Raw genomic sequence first — 21,982 nt, 5'->3', positions numbered from 1 at the left:
GTCTCCATCAGACTGGTGTGGGGGCGCCCAGTAACTGGCCACACATAACTCTTGCCGATGAATTGCATGGCATTCAGCAATTAGCGATTGATTATCTGGGGTACTGATAACTCTTCCCGATCGACCAGTGGGGCAGGCCTGGCCAGCGCTGGGCCTGGGTCAGCTGGGCCAGGCTGGAGGATTTCCATCCTGCAATTTATCCCTGACAAGGAGGCTGGACAGAGAGAAGCTTAAGAACAGAGGTTCCGGACCTCCCTCCAGTCTGTGAGGCAGGGTTGAGATGGTGGAAGAGGGTTTTTATCTTTGGGGCACACAGGGAATTTTTTGCTCACCTCTATTCTCCTCTGTCTTTTAATCATCTTTATTCTGTTTCCGGTCTATTCTATCCCCGAGTCTCCTCTCTCTCACCTGTTAAATGGGATGTCAGTCACTCCACAGGGGTGGTGCTTTGCCTTTGAACAATTGACCTCGTTCCTACTTGACTTGCCTTGAGTAGGAACGTCTTGAAGTTCAGCGACAATGGACCCAGAACCACAATTTAGTGCAGAGTGGACAGGAGGCTGGAGGATAGAGGACCACGGCCATAGGCATTAGTTACCTCAATCAAGTGCTGGGTCTGGCTTCTCAACATGGAGCTGGGCTCCAGGGCAAATGTGTGAGCAAGCAATTTCTAGGGAACCGGCGTGAGGAGGTGGTGGGGGTGGGGTGGGGTGGGGGGCGGGGATGTCTAACCTACATACGAGACCCAGTTGCCTTTCAGGTATGCCAGGGAGCTCAGGGCATTGTTTGTGGGCTTGGTCATGTGATCAGTGCCTTTTAACTTTCTGTTAAGAACATTTTCAGACACCTAGAAAAGCAGAGAGAACAGTAGAGGGAACTCCCAGACACTCTCGCCTGGATTTAACAATCTTTCCCTTTTTTTTTTTTTCTAAATTATTTTGAAGTATATCATAGACATCGTGACATTTCATCCCTAAGCACTTCAGCATTTGTCTCTTAAAACAAGAGACGGCGTTTCCGCCTAATCTCAAAGGGTCATGTACATTCTCTACATTTTTATCCTTGAGGGATGAGGATGCTGACAAAACGAGGAAACCAAGGTCCCAGAAGCCAGCTGTCCTTTCCAGGGTCACAAAGCAGAGAACAGAAAGGGGACCTGGGTGTCATCTCAAGCCTGATGTACCCAACAAGGGCAAAAGAGGCTGAGGATCCCTGGAGTCCAGCAGGGCACTGGAATAGAACCCACCTCTGGGTGAGTCTTTGGGCACAGATTGGAGGTTCCATGGGAGACAGAAAGTGACCTCTTTTAGATTAATTGTTTCCCTTCCCTTTGTTTGCAGCGGGATTAATAAGGAACTGCGGTGTCAGGAAAAAAACCAATCTAAAACAACTTCTTGTTTATTGTTTAATTTAGGAGACTGCTGTCAGGCGTTGGCCATGCTGGTTCTAGGGAGCTTCTGTTGGCATCACAGGCAGATCTGTCCCCACTAGCCTCCTTGAGGGGGCAACGGGAAAGACGGAGATGGGGGGCTTAGGACTCCAGTCTGGACGGCCAGTGGGTGGGTAGGGTGTGTGTGTGTGTGTGTGTGTGTGTGTGTGTGTGTGTGTGTGTGTGTGTGTGTGTGTAGAGAGAGAGAGAGAGAGAGAGAGAGAGAGAGAGAGAATCTGTATGACAGTGCAGTCACTTACCCACTTACCCACTTACCAGCAGCAGGGGGACAGATGAGCAAAGAGGCCTCAGTAGGATGCTCTGATACTGACATCACATTTCCTTCCCTGACCCCCATCATAATGCGAGCTCTGTCTGATTGTATCAGGGTTATTTGGTGGCATTGGGGGGTAGGGGTGGGAAAGCCCCTGAAAGGGAGGTGACCAGAGGGAGAGCAAAGGACAGAGACAGCAAAAAAGCTTTTGATCCCTGGCCTGTGTCCCTGCAAGCTGACAGACTTCATCAAGTCTGTGCAACCTCTGCAGTCAGGGAAGGAGAGGATGGAAACTGACTCAGAACAGTGGCCCAGTGAGGGCTGAGGCAGTGCCTGTCAGCGGTTTTACTGGATGGAGAAGAGAGGGGGAGAAGTCTCTTCTGCTCCGAGTGTGATGGGAGAGCCAGGCTGTGACTTTCTGCTGCCTGGTCCTTCAAGCCCTGCTCAACAGAAGTGAGGTGAGAAGGATTTTAAGAGAGTTTGAGTTCTTGTCCACTACCTCAGGGGCCTTTTTCCATCGTCCTGGTGTGGTAGGGGTTGACAGTGCCTATGGTCTGTGTGTATCCCTGCACTGTCTACACTTTCTCTGCAGGAGCCCAGGTGGGCCCTGAGAGGATGCTGCTCTTCTCAAACTATGGCTCAGAGAGGCCACCTTCCTACCTGGTCAGTGTGAAGTTGGCATTTGAGCCTAGAGCTGGCTGTTGGATCGTGAGGCCTGGCTTCTGTTCTCTGCTTTATCTCTTGGTGTTGGCTCCTGAATGGATCCCATGGGCCTCAGGGAGGGAAGGTATTAGGAGTTAAGCTGCAGGCTACACAGAATATCTGTTCTCCTCCCTTTCTTCTGCAGGAGGCTTCCCAGGGCTCAGAAAGAGGGTCTCCATGGGATGTCTTTCTTAGGCCTTGGTATCACTGGCCCCATACACTCTCTCTAGGCCTCCGTGTGCACAAAGCTTTCCAGAGCTTTCTACACCTTTTGCTCACAGCTGCCACAGACCTTCCTGGTGAGCATTTGCTGGGAGACTCTCCATGGTGGCGTAGGAGCCTGTGGACTCCTATAGTTCATCCAGGAGACTCATGCCTGAGGCTCAAGCATGGGTGAAGGCAGGGTGAGTACGGAGCACCTGTTTGTCGCAGTGCTGGGTACTTTGTATTACCTTACCCAATCCTAGCAGGCCCATGGGCTGTGTTTTGCTACTGTCCCTATTTAATAGGTAAGGAACGTTGACACAGAGAGATCAAGGGCCTTGGAGAGCACACAGGGAGATGAGTAATTGCTCCTTAAGGAGGATGTGTCTGTCCTGGGCAAGAACTCAGTGTGGAGCTGGGCTGAGGCGAAGTCACGGAAGAGGACAGCTGTCCTAGGTTTGGTAAGAGGACTTCAATGGTCCTGAGAGGTTCAGGGTGTGGGGGTGGGGGCGGGGCAGGGGCAGGTGGTCAAATGCAGAGGCCCGGTGAGGTCTGGACACATATGTAGGCCATCCCAAGACCTCGAGAGTCATGTCTGAGGGTCAAGCAGAGATGAAGGCAGAGTTTACCGAGAACCTGCTCGCCACTGTTGAGCAGCACCTGGAATGGTTGTCCCCAGACTTGGAGTGGTGGCTTTCCTCAGGATTGGAAGGTCTGAGGTTTCCAGAGATGGTTCCTGTGGCTGTGGGGGATGGTAGGGAGAGGGGTGGGAGCCTCTAGGCAGTCTCTCCCTTGGGTGCAGGTAGAAGAAGGGCGTTCCTCTCTTTACCACATCTGATCCTTTGCCTCTGTCAATGTAGGGTGGGAGAGGTAAGGGGGGGGGGAAGGGGGTTGTCCCTGGCCCCTTCAAGACCTTCCCTCTGAGGCTGTAAATATTTTATCTTCACTATCTCTGCTGTTCAAAATTGGTGCCTTTAACACCCCCCCCCTCCTCCTCCCACCCCTTACTTGATGCAAATGGAATCCTGGAACCATTCCTTGCCGGGCGCTCGCTTTGTCACTCCTGCTCGTGCCCAGAGTCCCCTCCAAAAATTCTAATTGCTTTTAAGCTGCGATGGTTGGCAGAAAGCAATTTTCTTTACATTATGGGGGAAGGGTGGAAGATCCGCCATATTTTCTTCCCTTTTTTTTGACTCTAATGTTTCATTTTGAGGTGCCCTTCGCTGCTGCCACAGTCATGAGAGAGAAAGAGTAGAAGAGAAGCCAGTTGGAAGCAAACACAGGAGCATTTTACCTCTCTGGGCTTTCGTTTCCCTGTTACAAGATGGTCGCGTGTCCTTTAGCCTCTGGTGGGCATTTGCGCATCAGGTACACTGGAGACAACTGGAGAGCAAGGGCACCTTGGTCATCAGCCACGGTATCCCCAGCGGGATGTGACATGTAGCATGTGCCCAGTGACATTCGACTGCCTGGAGGAACAGCCCTACTATGAGTCAGGGACTTTGCCTTGCAATGGGAGTGTACAGGAAGAGCTGGGCAAAGCCTCTGTGCGTGACAGCCCACTGGGTCTAGCGGAAGCACCACACAAACATAATTTTCCTGTTGCCAAGTTCCAGTTCAGGGCATGATGTGTGTCAGGGGAATGAGAGAGAGAGAGAGAGAGAGAGAGAGAGAGAGAGAGAGAGAGAGAGAGAGAGCTACATAGATGAGAAACACTTGGGTTGCATCTTGGAGATCTGATTTGCATCTAGGGGTCTGATAGGTGAGTTAGTTGGAACTTTTATGCCCGGCCAAGGTGGCATTGCAAAGGGAAGGGTGACCTTAGACGATTTAGGTGTGGCTGGTGCCGAGGTCTCCCGGGTGGGTTGTGCAGGAGCCTGTGGGGGAAGGGGAGAGCCATCCAGGGTTCTGAATGGGAGATAGGTGCTCACAGGATCCCTTTGGGTTTGCAGTGGGGCCGCTGGGGTGGGGATACTAGCTGGAATCCACTGAGGAAAGTGTGGGGGAGAGTGTAGCTCATGGCTATGTGTTTAAGATAAAGGACCCACATCCTGCTGCTCATCTGCTGTCCATGTTGTGGTGAGAGGGGCTTAAGGACCCTGGCATGGGGGTTCCCTGATTTGGTGGGGGCATTGAGGTCATATGACTTTAATTTTCTAGACAGATTTGCTTCCCTGTGTTCTTCAGGGCACACCCTTTTATTTCTGACTGTAAGCTGACCTGGAACAATTCCTTGAGGAAGCAGAGATGGAAGAACAGGCACCTGTGTCTTTGATAGACATAGGCCCCGCTGGGCTTCAACTCCGGGTTTCAGGGCCCCCAGCCCGCTGCCAGCACTACCTCTGCCGAACCTCGCTCCTCCAGTCTGCAGCCATCTCCTTTTCCCACTTCTCCAGACAACGTTCCCTCCCTGTTTGCTAAGTATGTGGGGCTTTTCAAAAAGCATTAATGATAGAGAGTAAATTGGAATCAGAGAGGAATCATCGCCGGGCACCCTCGGAGGGCTGCCTCTGCCCTTGTGTCTCGAAGCCATATTGAAGCGGGCAGCCAGACTGGAATATGAATGAGCCGAGGCTGGCATTGGCCAAGACAGCAATCACCAGTGGCAAAGTTGTTTGCAACGAGGTCTGGGCAGCCACTGGCCATTGCTCGCAAGGACTGGTTTCTAGGAACTGAGTTATGTATGGTCCATGGCTATAGAGGACAGGTGACAGAAGCCTGGAGCTCAGCTCTGCCACCAAATCCTTGTGCACGTGTCACGGATCTGCAGGGTCAGGAACATATGGAACCACAGTGGCTCCTGAGAATCTGGGGTTCTTGACCGTCCTACCCCATTTCCCTGTTCACTGTTCCTCTCACACTGGGCTTTTCATTTTTAAGCGGCTTGTGGCCTTTGGAACTTAAAGGGCAGGAGGGATGTAACAGGGAGTGGTAGAGACTGTGCCTCAGACACCTGCAGCTTGGAGCCCGGCTGTGACTCTTCCACATGGTTACACTGTCCTTGCCGGGTGGATAGTGTTCATCTTCAGAGTTTTGGCCTGGCACCCGGCAGGCTCCCTAAAACATCACTCATGGCAATCCTGCTGCTTCATATGGGGAAACTGAGGCCTAGAGATGAAGGACAGACAAGTCCCCTGCTCTGCTCTGAGCAGACTGTAGCACTAGGCCCTTATCGATCTTCACAACAGACTAGAGGGTAGTTTTTGTGGCCCAGTTTTAGAGGGGTGGAAACCAAGGCCCCTGGTGGCTGGAACTGGGGCTTCTGCAGATCTGTTTGAGTCAGTTCAGTGGAGCTTAGGCCAGCTGCCTGCTTCTTGGGGGATGAGGAGGTGCTGAGGCATGCACGGAGATGCTGAGGCACAGGGTATGATTGTATCAGAAGTGAGTCCAGCCAGGACAGGGGGCCCCTGGCCCAGCTCTGTCACCTGCTCACAGTGTGACCAAGGCCAAGCTGAGGAAAGCCCCTGGAGGAAGGAGTCAGAGGGAAGCAAGGAAGGGACAACTGGGCCCATGTGGCCATGACTTGGTGACTTGGTTGCTCAGCATTCTTGCCTGGTCCCAGGCTCCCATTGCCCTCCACCCCCAACTCATAATGACGTCTCTTATTCCCTTTGTCCTTTTAATATGGGAAGTGGTGGTTGTAGTCCTCAGGGTGGACCTAGGGCTCAGCAAGGCCATTTAACACTCCAGAGAAGACAGTTTCTTACCCCAGTCAGGGCAACAGGAAGCTAAGGAATGAGAGATGCAGCCGCTGCCGCGTGGACAGTACAGATGAGGCCTGCAACCTGGTGTATGGGGCAGCCACACCCATGCACACTCTCAGGGCTCCCGAGGACCATCACAGGTGGCCAGGGACTTAAGTGGAGAAACCAAGTCCCAGAGAGCTCAAGGGAGATTTGAGGTTGCCAGTCCCTCCTGGCCTCTGCCCCATCCAGCTAGTGCCGTCTCTCTTCCTTGAATGGAGGCTCACTGCACACCTAAACTGCTTCCTCCCATCTTGGACGGCTCCTTTCCCACGTCGGTGCTGCGTGCTCTCTCCATGACTCCCATGTCATCTTGTTTGTACCTGGTGCCTGACATGTACGGGGACATTGTGTGCTTTGCCTTCACTTTAGTGGGGGGGGGCTGCTTAGCGGTTCTCAATCACTTTGGGCTAGGGACACCCTAGATCTAAAGGTCCCGAGTCAGTACGTGTGCAGAAGGCCCCATCCCAGCATGTGTTCATATCCAGCTCTGTGTTGTTTCGGTGTTCACAGGTCCCTGGGGGTCCCTAGTGAGGAGCTCACTTCAGTTATTGTCTGGGCATCATGGTTAATGCCTGCTGCCCATTGTGGTGACACAGGATAGGAAGCTAAGCCATTATGCTCTACCCTGCCACCTTATGAAGGCCCGTGGTGTGCCTAGGTCAGGACCAGTGCTCTGACAACCCATTCATTTATCTCATGATCGCGTATTCCTGGTGCCTCCTCTGTATCAGGCCTGGGCTGGGCTCTAGGATCAGAGACCAAGACCTACCCCCCCCCCCGGGAGAGTCAGAACTGTCCTGAGCCAGGGGTGAGGAGAGTGAGAGCAGGACTTGGCAAAGGCAGGGATGCCAGGATGTGGTCCCCCGAGTCCATAGGAGAAGCTTCTTGAAGGGTACCGGGAACTGGCCAGGGAGGGAGGGTATCCCTGGCAGAGGGCACAGCAGGTGCAGGTCTGAGAAGCCTGATTTTGCCAAGGAGGACAGGAGGCCCCACACTGACTGAGGTAGAGCTGGGAGGCGCTGGGACCTGGCTTGGGGCAGAGGGCCATAGGGGATGGGTCATAAGAGGCCTCCTGAGTCCAGTAAGGAATGTAGGGAGATGTCAGTGACAGCCATCTCCCCATCAAGAGAGAGGGAAGCAGGCCCTTCAGGGGGTTGGATCCTCATTGTGGAATGCAGCCCCTGGCCCCTGCAGATGAGATGGAAGGCCCTCAGACGGAGCTGAAGAGATGGTTCAGTACTCAGGAGCCTGCACTGTGCGTGCCTACGGACTATTCTATCCCAGTTCCCAGCTCCCATGCTGAGCAGCTCACAGCTACTGGAAATCTAGCTCAGGGGATCTGGTGCCCTCTTCTGGTCTCCACTGGCACTTGTACTCATTTGCACACACACACACACACACACACACACACACACACACACACACACACACACACACACACCCCACACTCATACACACACACACACACACACACACACACACACACACAGAAAGAGAGAGAGAGAGAGAGACAGACAGACAGACAGACAGACAGACAGAGAGACAGAGACAGAGAGACAGAATATATTTAAAATTCTTGTGAAGTGGGTGAGTGGGTTGAACTAAGGTAGCAAGTGTCATTCACCACCCTTCATGGCAGCTTTGCTGGCCCTTGCTGGCCTTGCTTCATATAACTCGACTTGTTTCTTTGAGGGTGTGCTGGGAGTCAGTGAGATCTTAGCCATGTAAATAAATATTTAAGGGAGAGGAGCCTTCTAGAATTGCAGAGGCCTCTGCCTTCTAGGCAGTTTTCTCTGATTGGTTTGCAGTGGGAGAGATGTATTTGACTGGCCTGGGCTCCTGGGGAGATCTGTAGTGTGAGTGTTGGGGTTCACCACTCGCTCCGGGCCTCTGCAGAGCTGCTGGTATTCAAATATCCTAACACACATGCTCACATGCCCAGTCTCCCTGTAGAAATGCCCTCATACACACAGGGTGGGTGGGAAAAGAAACAAGTGCACACAGAGTCTCCTCACCGTTGGCAACTCCCAGGCGCGCGCGTGCGCGCGCTCACACACACACACACACACACACACACACACACACACACACACGGCCTCTTGGGTTTTTCTTTTTCCCCTCTTGAGACACACACACCCTTCCTTGCTGTCACCCAGGGAGTAACAACAGACCTACGCTCCCACTGACTACACAGACAGGCATGCTACTGGGAGTGCACACACCCTCCAGATTCAGCCCATGTGTACACCTGTCACATGTGTACACAGCCCCTGCCCACACACCCGGCTCTGCAACCTCCTCTGCAGTGTAGAGAAAACCCACACCCATCCCCCTCCACCCCCTGGCTTACTGCAAAGGTGCCCTCTGTGCTCCCTTTTCTTGAGATGCTCAGACCAGAGTTCCCCAGGGAGGTGACTTTTCTTTTTCAACTAGAGAATTCCCCTAGTCCCGTAGCCAGCATTCATAGGCTAGAGTCCTGGGCTTGGGTCCCAGCCAGCCTGTGCACTTGGGGTGACCTTCTGCCCTTGTCATCTTGGCCCCACATTCTTCAGCCAAGGTCTCAAATTGGTCCAGTAGGGGCCTGGGGGTCGGCGCCTGGGGCCCAGTGGGAGCGCAGAGTCCTGCCTTTCAAGCCAGAGAAGTGCTGCTTAGACTTGCATTTTATATTAGGGTCTGGGCAAGATTTTTAAAAAATCCATTAGCTCTCTATTGATTTTGTTTTTCTGATTACAAAAGAAAACCCAACACTACATTTGTGGAATGCAGAAGCCACACAAGCCCCTTGTCCCACCTTGCTCCACCCCTCAAAGGTGATCACCCCAAGACCTGGCATACTGGCTCTCCATCCATGAATAGGCTGTTATTTGTAAACATAGTTACTTTGAAGTAGCATCTTTGTTCCGCTGTTGTCATGCCGCCATGCCTCACGCTGTTGAATGGCTGCAGAATGTTCCGTCGTGTGGATGTGCTATGTTTTACTTGAATATTTCCTTATTGATAAACACTTAGGCCATTTCCAATTTCTTCCTTACTCTTACTGGCAACGCTGCTATGAGCATCCTTGAGCATTTTTATGTGTGCCCTTGCACTGTTCCCCCCCCCCCCGCCCCCGTAGAAAAAGGCTTCTGGAAATGGGATTACTAGGTTGTAGGGTGTGTGGGTTTAAAATGTTAATCAATATTGCCAAATTACCCTTGCAGTGGCTGAGCCAACTCCTCTCCCTTCAATGGTCTGTGAGTGTTCATTTCCCATCATCCTTGCCAGCACTGCTTGTTATAAATCATTTTAATTTTTCCCAATCTGATGGGCAAAAAATGGTATCGTGTCGTTTTCATTTGCATTTGCCTCGTTGCTAGTGAGACAGAACATCTTTTCATACGTTTATTGGCCAATTTACTTCTTTCTCTGAGGATTTCTAATTCACTCCCAATTTTTCTCTTTTGTCTTTTTTCTTATTGATTTGTAGGGGCTCTTTGCATATTAGCGATATTTTCTTGCAGTGCCTCACTTGCATTTTAACATTGTTTATGGTGTCTTCTGCTGTACAGATGTTTTACGTGTTTATGTTGTTGGATTTGTCAAATTTCCACTTTACAGCGTCTGGATTTAATGTTTGGCATAGGAAGGCTTCCCCCCAACTGCACAGAGTCTCATTTCAAATATGAGTTTTATTGCTGAGAGTCTTCTCAAAGCTGTGTTTGCAGGCTCCTTCCCAGCTGTCTGCTCCTCTCAGCAGCTGCAGTGCCGTCTCTGGCGGGAGTGGCGGGCAGTGGCCCCATCTGTCTGCCCTTCAGTTCTGTCCCTCCCTATGTCCATGCAGGTCTGAGATAACTGCACCTCTGTCTTTGGACCTCCGTCTCCTGGGTGCTCTGCCCCATCCCTCTTCTGTCTCTCCCAGGATCTGCCCCAGCTATTGTCTCATTAGGCAGAAGTAACAAGGAACGCCCTGGTGGGGGTGGGGACATGATGACAGCTGTCAGAGAAAGGGCTCCTCCCTTCACCTTCTACCTGACAGTCTAGCCTCAAGTCATGTGGACTGACTAACAGACTTTGTGCCCGTTCTCTGAAAAAGAAAAAAAAAAAGTTCTTCTTTCTGGAGGGCAGGCTCTGAGCCAGCCCTAGTCCCACCTCCACCAGGAAGCCTCTCAGGCCCACCTAGCTCTTTCCCATAGACTTGGACCCGGCCCCACCCTTCTCTCCCTGCTGCTCTCTCCTGTTCCTGCCGGCTCAGTGCGGGGCTCCTTGTAATGTAGCTGCCACTACTCAGGTCTTAGTCTCCACCTGTATAACACAGGCCCGGGGAGGCTGCACCTGCTGCAGGGAGACAGATCCCACGCAGGATGCCCCGGAGCTGGTCTTCCAAGCTAGGAATCACGTGGAGAGCACTTTGTTATACACAAGGAGCTCAAAGCGCGTGCCCTACTCCTGTCACACCTGCCAAGTTGCTGTCCCCACAAGGTCTGTTCCATCCCTCACTCGTGTATTCGCCTTGGGCACCTTGTGCTTGCCAGGTGTTGTGTTGGGCCTGAGGTCTGAGGAGAAGAAAGTGTCTAATGGGCTGTCTACTGGTGGAACTCAAGACCCCACTTCTGTGTCAGCAGCGTGCAAATTCTCCCTACCCCCACCTCTGGTAGGGCAGACACGGTACTCAAGGAATAAAAGAGGTAAGTGTGCAGGGCGTAGCTTACCATGACTATAACAAAATATCCGAAGCAGCCATCTTATAGAGCAGTGGTTCTCAATCTACCTAATACTGTGACCCTTTAAAACAGTTCAAGTTGTAGTGCACCCCACAACCATAAAACTATTTCATTTCTACTTTATAACTATAATTTTGGTACTGTTATGAACCCTAATGTAAATATCTGATATTCAAGACCCCTGGGAAAGGGTTGTTTGACTCCAAAGGGGTCATGATCCGCAGCTTGAGATCTTCTCTTTAGATAGAGTAAAGGTTTACTTTTGCTCATAGTTTTAAAGGTCCTGGTCCATGATTGGTTGGCTCCATTACAATGAGGTAGCTCCTCATTGTAGAAGAACTGTGGAGCAAAGCCCTTACTGCAGAAGAGAGTGGGGCCTCAATCTCCAAAAAAACCACACCCTATTGACCTAAGGCTCTCCCACTAGTTCAGCCCCCTCCTACTAGTGCCTCCCTGGAGACCGTGTCTTTAAAGCACGGACCTGTGGGAGACATGCAATCTCCATACTATAGCAAGATGCTTGTGGAAACACTCCCCACAGCCTTCTGGAAACGAGGCCTCTGTGGGCTGTAGAGGAGCGAGTGCTTGGGAGGTGAGCGGGCGGGGGTGGGGGTGGGGGAGGGATTGCCAGGTCTCTGCAGCATGGCTCAAGTGCAGAACCTAAAATCCAAGGCCACCATCCCTGACTCACGGGTGCTGGATCCCTGTCTGGATGTCTTCCCTTTAATGGAGATGGGTCACCTTTGTCCATGTATCTTCTGTGCCCTTTGCGTCCACCTCAGTCACCAGGCTCGCAGTGGCACTTAACAGAAAGTGTGTAAAGGAGCCGGGAGGATGAATAAGTGAAAGGCAGTGTGTTGTCGGAGGGTTCTGGTTGGGGGGGGGGGGCGAGGAGACTGGGGCTCCGGGTTGGCTGTGGGCTGACCTGCTGGGGGATGCTAGCCCTAGTAGCTCTCAGTCTGCAGTCTGTATGGTGGGAAACCTCTCAGACTCCAGTTCCGTGCGGCGTGTCCCAGAACAGGAATATAACTTCTGTGACATGCTGTTTGTTGGCAGTGTTTGTCCCCGCTTCCCCCAGAGCTGAACCCACTTTGGCCGCATCCTCAGTTGCTGCTGAATACGCACTGGGTTTTCAGGGCTCTGCTGAGGGGCAAGGATCCGACAGGGCAGGTTGGAAGGAAGCTCTGTCTCTGCCCTGGTTCCCCAGTCCTCCGTAGCTCTCTCATTCTTCGTGGGGCTCAGCACATGGGCAGGCCTCGTGTCCAGGAGAGCACTGGCTCCCACTGCAGCTCCTCCCTGCCCCAAATCATTGTCATGCTCTGCCTGTGGTCCCATTTCCATAGCAACTTCTTGTGATGCCTCTGAGAGGAGAGCAGGAGCTTCAAAAAGGGCTGGGGGAAGGGAGCTGGAGACCCATTCATTGTCTGGGAGCATGGCAGCGGGTGTGTGTGTGTGGGGGGGGTGGTGGGGGTTTGAGAAGCACTCGTAGGGGGGATGCCTTGGCCTGCCAGCTCAGGTAGAGCTAAGCTCAGGGCCGCCAGCCAGGTGGTCTGGAGGTCTGCCAGGGACATGGCTGTCCTTGTTGGCCTGGGTCTAGCTGGCTCATGCCAGTCTACCGGGAGCCAGCTTGGGCAGGCATTGAGGGCACTCCTGCCTGGCTGGACCTGGCTTTGGGGACTCAGACCTGATGAATTGTTCAGGCCCTGGCTACCCACTTGTGCCAAGCTGACACCACTGTATCCTGTCTCGATCTCCCGGATCTTCAGTCACCGAGAAACACCTTTAAGGTCGTTTGAATGGGAACACAGGATAGGGCCAGAGGCAGGGTGGCCAGTGGGCCCTTTCCTCTCTGGTCCTTTTGTGGTAGTCCATGTCCCGCTTGGCACCTAACTCTCTGCCTCCTTGTAGGAGGAGAACTTGAAGCCCAGGAGGCAGAAAGACCCACTTTCAAAATCTCACCCTTTCTGCCTGCCACACGGCTAGAAATTGAACCAACATCTTGATTGCTAGAACGGGGATTCTGGGAGGGACTCTGAACCTTTGCCATTTTCTGCCCTCATTGCATCAACTGCCATCCACCCATCCTCCCATCTATCTGATTTTACAGCTCTGTGAGAGGCTCTGGGGATCAGGCCTATGCTGGACGGTCCCACATGGAAAAACCAAAGAGCTCAGGGCCTGGCCCCCCGGGGAAAGGCAGGTAAAGGCTGCTGGGACGCAGCCAGGTTTCCTAGGCTCTTCCTCACCTGCGCTTGTCCCTGTGGCCTTTGGTTTTCATGGACAACTATTTGAAGGTGGATTACCACAGTGCTGTCTCTGAGCCACACACCCGTGAAATCATGCCTGTGACGTGCTTGTTGCTTTCCTCTACAATAAACACAAGCCAATGGAAGTAAAAATGTTTACATACTGCCTAAATCCTCCGCCCCATGCAGCTCAGAGATGTGTGTCTCACACTCTGAGAAACACAGATCTGATCGGGACCCCTCCGTGATAACTCTTCAGGACTTTGAGAGGTTTGAAGAAACTGAGGCAGAGGGGGAAAATCTGCTCAGGACCACAGGGTCATGATATAGGAGAGCTGGGAGCACCTACCTTGTTTCTGGCCTTCTGGTAGTGTCATGTACCAGAGATCCCAGGCTGGACACCTTAGCATCCTTCCTGCTCCTGACTAGGATGCTTTCCTAAACCTTTCTAGGATGCTTGAAGAGGAAGTAAGAGAGGGAGAGGGCAAGTGGGAGCTACAAGGATCTTTGAGGACAGGCAAGGGCTCAGGCCCTGGGACAGGCTTCCTGGGCTCTGTTGATGGCACACTCTGGGATTAGCCTGGAACTTATCTTGGCACCTAGCGGCCAGGCAGGAGGCAAGTAGTGGTATTGTTGGACACCTACAGCCCTCTAGGCCCTGTGTCTCGGCTCTTCTCTTGCTGTCCTGGCAGAAGAGAGAATCCCTTATTTCACGAGTGAGGGGAGTGAGACTTAGTGAGTCGACTGTTCCAAGATCACAGGGCCAACTGTGAGGACAAGTAGCCAGACCCATCACCCTGGTGCCAGATACCCAAGTTCCCAGAGCCTCCCTGATCCAGCTGATGGTGTGAATGTGCGTGTGCCACTGAGTAAAGTGGTGTGTGTGTGTGTGTGTGTGTGTGTGTGTACAGTGTTACTTACCCAGTTGGATGGACTCAGAGCCATTTGCACGTTTACCCTCTCATTTCATCCTGCTCACCCTGTCTGACAGCCACGCCCTCTTCCTTCCCACAGACTCCCATGTCTACAGACCCCGAGGTGCTGGTGCCTATGGGCCAAAAGGCCAACTGAAGCAGGCCCAGGCTAACTAATCCCAGCCCACCTGCACCCAACATACCCAGTCACAGGTAAGAGGCCATTTGTGGGTTAATGGGGGCTTCCAGGGAGGGCTGTCTCATGGTCTTTTTCTTCATGCATCCATCTGCCCCTCTCCTCTGCCATCAAATCCCAGTAGCCCTTGCTGTGGCCAGTCCTGGTCCACGGCCAGCTGAGAAGCCTGGGGCACTTGTCCCAGCCACATGGTTTCACAGACAGCACTGGCTAATAGGTTCCCGTTTGGCATTGAGGCGGGGGTCTCTAATGGCAAACTGAAGCACTCTGCCCTCAGTCCTGTCACATCGTTGACCAAATATATGCTTGACTCCAGGTCAGGAGGGAGTGGGAATGTGTGGACGGAGATAGTCAGTGTCCAAGAAACTGTCAAGAGGCCAGCCTTGGCTCTGATGTGTGGAGTTAATGGGGCTCCACAGTTGGTATTTGGGATCAGACACCTTCAGGGCAGGACAAGGCTCAGATCCTAGGAGTATGTGTTTGTGACAAGCACTGTCAGCTAGCTGCACTTGGCTTTGTGTGGACAGAGCAGACGGCCTCTTGACAGCCCCTTGGTCTGTATCCCAAGGAGCAGGGAACACCATGAGGGAGGTGACAGGCCCTTCCATTCCTTGTCCCAAAGGAGGCAATATGTGGAAACTAGTATACAAGCGATGAGACGGGAAGGGAGCAGGCAGGACAGGAGAGACCTGGGATTCTGCTTGGCTTGACCATGGCTTGATTGTGACAGATAAGTCACCTTATTCCTGTGTCTGCACCAATGGGAAGGCTACAGTGGTACTCTGCTAAGTAGGAACAGTGGTGCAGGCTAGACCATGCTGTCCTCTGCTCTAGGCTCAGTGGGGCTGTGGGCTCAGAAGATCCCTTCCTGGGCCTTGGAGACAGCTGTGTGTGGCTGGGGGAGAAAGTTGTTGGGTGTGGCAGGAGTTCTTTTCCTGACCCTACATGTCACTCTGAAGTCCACTTACCCCCACTGTAACAGTTCTGATAACTGGTTGGTCCTGGGTATTGTTGTTAATTTGCCTGTGATAGTTACCAGGGGATGGGAGAGACGCCTGGGTGATGGGGAACAGGGTCCTGGGCTCTGTCTCACTCTGGCCAGGAGGCTGCTGCTGTCCTGCCTCTGCCCTGTGGGTAGCAGCAGTGACAGGTACAAGATGGAACCATTCCACGAAGTGCAGGGCAGGGGAAGCCTGGCTCAGCTGGGGGCTGGCAGGGCTGGCTGAAGGAGATGTTTCCAGGCCAAGGCTGGAAGCCTGTAGGGTCCTTTAAAAACCATCTATTTTTTTTTTTCTGGTTATAAAATGTAATGTGTGTTCTCAATAGAAAAATGCAAGTGCTTGGGTGTTTTGCCCGTCAGTCTTTTACAAAATATGTATTTATGACATAATTGGGATCAAGCTGTACTCACTGTTTTCTAACCTGCCTTTTGCACTTAATACTACACCAAGATCATTTTCCCATCATTAAATACTCTTTTATAATGTGATTTTTAATGGCAGCATAATGTTCCAGCCTGTGTTGCTGTGTCCCATTTAACTAGTTCTCTGTTGTGTATTTTGATGGTTTCTAGTGTTTTGTCACTATAATAAAGCCTGGGTGAACAAAGTGGTGCACAGAGGGTGATGCTGGCAGGAAAGGGCTGAGGTCGGGAAGGGCAGCTTAAGCTGTATTGTAGAGGTGGGGCATTTGCATGGTGTTTAAGCCCGGGAAGCTGGCCAGCTGTGGAGAGTCTTTGCCTCTGTGCCGAGATGCAGGCACCTGGTTTAGTGAACTCCTGAAATCTTGAGGAAGCCCATGGGTTTTTATTTATTTATTTATTTGTTTAATTTCTTTCCCCCGCCTTCTCCGTGAGTGCTTTTTGAAGTGATCCTATGTTCGGGAAGGAGAAGGAAGTGCAGGCAAGACAGGTCCCAGGTGTTACTGCCTTCCACCCCTTAGTACAAGTGTATCTGTGGTGTTCTATGGAGCCTCTATGTATTTGGGGGGGGGGGGGAGCCCTGCCCAGTTCTCATCCTTTGCAGGGAGCATGCATTCCCTGGTTCTTGTCTGAATGAGAACGACTGCTCAGACAGGCCTTTCCTCGGCTCCTTTGGGCTAGTGGCTCATGATGGAGGCCCAGGACGGCTGGCGTAGCTTCCCTGACCCCTGGGCGGTGCTGTTGGATTCAGCACTACCTCCTTGGATGCTGGGATTGCCCATGGGTATGTGTCTGTGGGGATTCTCAGGGCGGACTGTCTCCTGAGTCACACGTTTATCCTTACATGGTGTATGCTAGGTGCTCCGTGGGCATTCCCTGGTGTCCTCGCTGGCCCGGTGGTTCGTTCATTTCTCATTCTCCTGACTTGCTGACAGGCAACGTTGCACACTAGGTGTGGCTCCCTGTGCTTAGCCTTGCATCTGGAGAGCCATGAGTCTCTATCGGGGATGTGCCAGACAAATCCCTACCCTCACAGAGCTGACCTTCAAACAGGACAGACAGGGAAATTTAGAACAGTTTATCAGTTAGACCAGGGAGTAATACTCATTCCGGACACAGGTAAGGCTAGAAAGGGTAAACACAAGATGGGGGCCGCCCATCCTGCATGGCTGGGACAGGGCTGGTGACAGAGGCATCTTTGAGCAAAGACCAGGAGGAAGAACAGAGGCCTGAGGGAGGTTCTGGACAAACCAGACCTAGAGGTCACCACAGAGGTGACTCATAGCTCCCAGGCTCTGGATCCCTGGTAAGGTGGGTGGGTCAGAGAAGCTAGAAGGTAAGTCTAAGGACCCCAGACCCATTTTTGGTCCAGTGATGGCAGGGTTAACCTGGGGGCTTTGGAAGCGGCATCTGTAGGGTGGCGGAGGCTGTGGGAGAGCAGAGTCTGGGTGTGTGTGTGTGGTGGACACAACTTACTCAGGGATTGGGTAGGCTTGGAGGAGAAGACAGGAGTCCCATTTGGAGGTGTTTTGAAGCTGGAGGCAGGCAAGGTGGACCTGGAAATAGCCGAGGCTGCACACGTAGACACATGGCTATTGCCATGATCCAGGTGGCTGGGGAAGCCTCACAGCCTAGGCTAGGGCATGCAGAGAGGAGGCTGGGGCTCACCACCCAACACAAACCCAGCCATTAGGGCTCCCTAGCGACAGCCTGCCCTTTTACTGCAGCTCTGCAGAGGAGGGATTTCAGTCCACACAAACTCCTGCCCGTTTACTCTCCAGGCCTCTCCTCCCCAGGACCCAGTGCTTGGTACTTTCTGTGATGCTTGTCAGGGCAGGGAGGTGTGCAGATTGCTGATACTGGGCTCAATCCTATCAACTGCTCCCCACAAGAGAGCCCCGTCTGGTGAGATTGCAGCAGCACAGGTTCCTCTGAGCATTACTAAGAGGCCTGCCTTCAGGTCACACTTCTCCTCAGGAACCTGCAGCAGTTCCCTGTTTGCCTGGGGCTGAAGTCCAAAGCCCTAACCCTGTTGACTCTGTCATGAGCTGGCTAAGCCCTTTGTATCCCTCTTCTTTCCAGCAGGTGACTCATCTCACCCCAAGCTCTGTCTCACTTTCCTTCTGGAATGCGTTTCTCACAGCCAGCTAAGTGTGACCTCTCTAAGATGCCTTCTCTGACCCCGCTTCCTCTCGGTCTCTCTCTCACTAGCCGTTTGGTACTTTTCCCCAGACCCGTTGGCTTACGGTGAGCTGACTTAACCTGTTGTGTCATCTCAGCTCCTCAGTGTCATCATCTTCCACTTGCTTTCACCGTGCGTCCTCATGCTCTCGCACCCCCTCCCACCTCATGCACCGTTGACAGAGCTCTTCCCAGGCCACGGAGCTCTGGCGACTGGGGTGCCCAAGCTGTGCTCTGCGCAGGGACACTGTACGACTTGCTTTTGTATTGCTGTGATTAAAAACACCATGCATAAAGCAACCGGCAGGGGGAAGGCTTTATGTGGCTTATGGTTCCAGAGGGAGCGGAGTCCATGCTGGCAGAGTGGTGCCATGGCGCAGGAGTAGAGGCGGAGAGAATATTTTTGGAACCCTAAGTAGGAAGCTTAACTCTCAAAGTTTCCTTCTAGTGACACACTTTCTCCAATGAGGCCACACCTCCTAAGCCTTCCTGAACAGCTCCACCTACTGGGGACCAAACAATCAAATGCCTAAGATTATGGAGAATACTTCATTCAAACCACCATATAAGTTATTAGAGACAGAGGGAAATCCAAGAATGTAGATGATGAAGAAGGTTCAGTCCCCTAGTGTGTGTGTGTGTGTGTGTGCATGTGCGTGTGTATGTATGTGTGTGTAAGCATACGGTGCTTAAATGTGGAGGGCAGAGGTCAACCATGGGTGCTGCTACTCAGGCCACGCACACACTGTCTGTTCTGGACTTGCTTTGTAGGCGAGGCTGGTCTCGAACTCACAAAGATTCACCAGCCTCTGCCTCCAGAGCAGCTCTGGGATTAATGGTGTGTGCCACTATGCCCGATGCACCCACCTTGTTTTTTGAGACAGGTTTCCTCATTATCCTGGAGCTTGTTCAGTAGGCGAGGCAGGGCAGCCAGCAAGCCCTCGGGCTCATCTGCCTCCTCAGAACTGGTGTTATAAAGCACACATCACCACTTCAAAGTCTAATTTAAAAAGTTTTGGTCTTGAGGATTTAATTCAGGCCTTTATGCTTGAGGTGCGAATACTTTACCAAGTGAGCTTTCTCCTTAGCCGCCCCCAGGCACCTCTTGATGATTGTTCATGCTGGGGCTCTGGTTCAAATCAGGCTCATTCATGCCAGGGGAGTCCAGGTGCCCATCTGACCTTTTCCTTACACAGCTGCAAGGCTGATGACGTCACTCTGTCCAGGTCCTGGAACAGCTCTGGTGAAGCTCTTCCCGATGTTGACAGAGCTGAATCTGCCTCCCTGAAGTCAGGTCCAGGCTCCCTGGGACAGAAGATGCACCTGGTGCTCGCCTGGGACGGTCTCTTCTCTCACTCTAGAGCCTGGTGGTGGTGGTGGTGGTGGGGGGGTCATCCCTGGCAGGGACTCAGCAGTGTCTTAGACTTGATGGATACAGTCCCACCCTGAACCTCCTCCCACTTAGAGTCAAGGAGCAGCACAGGGTACCTGAGATGGTTGTTTGTGGATTCAGTGTCTCCATTGGTGTTTCCAGGACACCACCCATCCTCCAGCTCACTGCATCTGTATCACAGGCACGGGGTGAGGGGTGGGGGGTGGGGGTAAGGGATGCTCTTTGCTCATTCATCCTGGCTTAATGGAGAACCTGCTGTGTGCAGTCTTCTAGGGGTGACATGGGCAAACAGGGACTTAGAGAAGGCAGTAGCCCGCCAAAGCCACACAACCCATGAGGGGTCGAGTCAGGCCCCCAAACCCCTCATATGTGGCCTATTAGTAGGGCTGCACAACAGAACTCCACACCTACATGGCTTGAACACCAAGAGAGTATTGTCTTACTTCTCCGGAGGCCAGAGGGCTGTGAAGGAGGGTCTATGCCAGACCTCTCTGCCTGGCCTCCCCATGTCTCATCCCATGGTGTCACCCTGGGTTGCTATGTTGGCAAATTGCCCTACCAAAAATTTAGCTGCTTTAGATTGGATCTTCATATTCTAAAAAAATGTATGTGAACCGAAGTTTTTTAAAAAAATTAGATTGTAGGGCTGGAGAGATGGCTCAGTGGTTAAGAGCACTGACTGTTCTTCCAGAGGTCATGAGTTCAATTCCCAGCAACCACGTGGTGGCTCACAACCATCTGTAATGTGATCTGATACCCTCCTCTGGCCTGCAGATGTACATGCAGGCAGAGCTCTGTATACATAATAATAAATAATAAATCTTTTTAAAAAATGAGATTGTAGTGCCATAGAACACACGTGGAGGGCAGAGGAGAACTTGTTGAAACAGACTGTCTACCCTCTCCTTCTCTCCAGAGATCAAACGCAGTTCGTTAGGCTTAGTGGCAGGCACCTTTACCCTCAGAGGCAGCCTCCTGGCCCATACTCTTTATCAAAAAGCTGTATTGAATTAAGGGCCATCGTACTCTTGTGTGACCTCATCCTAATTAGCTAATAATTGCATTACAGCATCCTACCTTCCAAACAAGGGCATGGCCACATCTTGACCTTATTTAGGAGTTATAATTTCGGCACATAAGCATTTTGGTTTTGGGGATGGGAACCAATGCTCTGAGCGTGCTAGGTTGATCAATGACTGACCTGTATCTCTAGCTCTCATGACAGGGTCTTGATATGCAGGGTCTTAAGGATGCCTCCAGAATCCAGATCTTCCTGCCCGTGTCCCTGTGTGCTAATGCCTGGCCACCCATTAACAGCAAGGGACCGGTGGTCTGACTTACATAGCAGTGAACGGTCCCAAGATGGACCAGGCAGCCCTATTGTGATGAACACCTTGTCTTGTGGTGATTCCAAGCTACCAGGAAGGGAATCAAATCCTACAGCAGGCAGGATAGCTTCTCAGAGGCCCCTTTCAGCCTCGGAGGGGAGCCGTGCTCAGGAATACCTATCCTCTGTTCCCAGTGCAGCCCTGCACACTCAGGGTGAGGGGCAGCTGTGCACACTCAGGTGGCTGGGTGCAACCCCTCAGGGCTCTACGCTGAAGCAGGGTACCCTGGGGCAGCTGCAGTTAACACTAAGTTTTGATCTACCTGCCTGCGATTTAGTAATCACTTTCTTGTCTGTTTTTTGAAAAGATTTATTTATTTTATTTTATGTGGTTGAGTGTTTCACCTGCCTGTATGTGAGTGTATCATATGCTTGCTTGGTGGCTGAGGAAGGCATCAGACCCCCTGAAACCAGAGCTATGGAGGGTTATAGGCTGCCACGTGGGTTCTGGGAACGCAATCCAAATCTTCTGCAAGAGGACCAAGTGATCTTAACTGCTGAGCCATTTCTCTAGCCCCACTGCCTGTCTTTTTTTTTGTCATAGACGAGGTTAGGATCAAAGGGGGAAATAACTAGCAAAGTGGTTTTGATCATCTTTCAATTTTTTTTTTCACTCTGCAAACATTTATGAAGCATGATTGTAGCCTAGGCTGGGCCATTCCCAGGGACACAGAGATGAAGTGACTACGGCCCCCGAGGGTGAGGCTCACAGCCATGGGTGAGGCAGTAGTCGAGTTGTAGATGGCAGTTAAAAATGGAATCTGCTTTGGAGCTGGCAGTGCAGGATTCGTCCCCAGCTCCGCTGCTCCCAAATGGTGTGACTCGAGGCGATTTACTTTAGCCGGATTGGCCTCGGTCTTGTTACCAGCAAACTGGGACTAATAATGGCATCTGCCTTGTGCAGATGAGGAAGTCTGATGCATATAAAGGGCTGGCGCATAGTAAATGCTCAACAAATGTGCCTGGAGGGGCTAGGTCCAAGGGGAGTGTGGTAGAGGACACGAAGGGCTGTGGGCCACTACCATGAGAGGCCCAGGCGACATGGCGGGTCAAAGAGGGGCAGAGCAGAACTGTCCTTAGGGCACACCACAGGCATGCTGCACCAGAAGCAGAAATAGAAAGCCTGGAAGTCAATAGGATATGACACTGTGCAAGTGGCCTGGGCAACATGCTGCCTGCCTTCCCGCTGC

The 21,982-nt window shown here is 52.2% G+C and overlaps 1 protein-coding gene across 5 annotated transcripts in view; it reads left to right on the top strand.

Moving 5' to 3' along the window:
* Positions 1-21,982, top strand: part of LINGO1 (leucine rich repeat and Ig domain containing 1) — a 206,509-nt gene that overhangs the window by 7,797 nt on the left and 176,730 nt on the right. For 4 of the 5 annotated variants that reach the window (XR_014779356.1, XR_014779357.1, XR_014779358.1 and 1 more), the window contains exon 2: positions 14,316-14,428. The gene's annotated coding sequence lies outside the window, so the exon portion shown is untranslated. Of the gene's footprint in view, positions 1-10,899; positions 11,020-14,315; positions 14,429-21,982 lie in introns of those variants that run through there. The other variant, XM_084782261.1, reaches the window with a different exon arrangement.

This window comes from Acomys minous, assembly GCF_964271855.1.
Source record: "Acomys minous genome assembly, chromosome: 5".
NCBI lineage: Eukaryota > Metazoa > Chordata > Mammalia > Rodentia > Muridae > Acomys > Acomys minous.
Note: the sequence above shows the minus strand (reverse complement) of the source record. Positions and strands in the feature narration are given on the sequence as shown.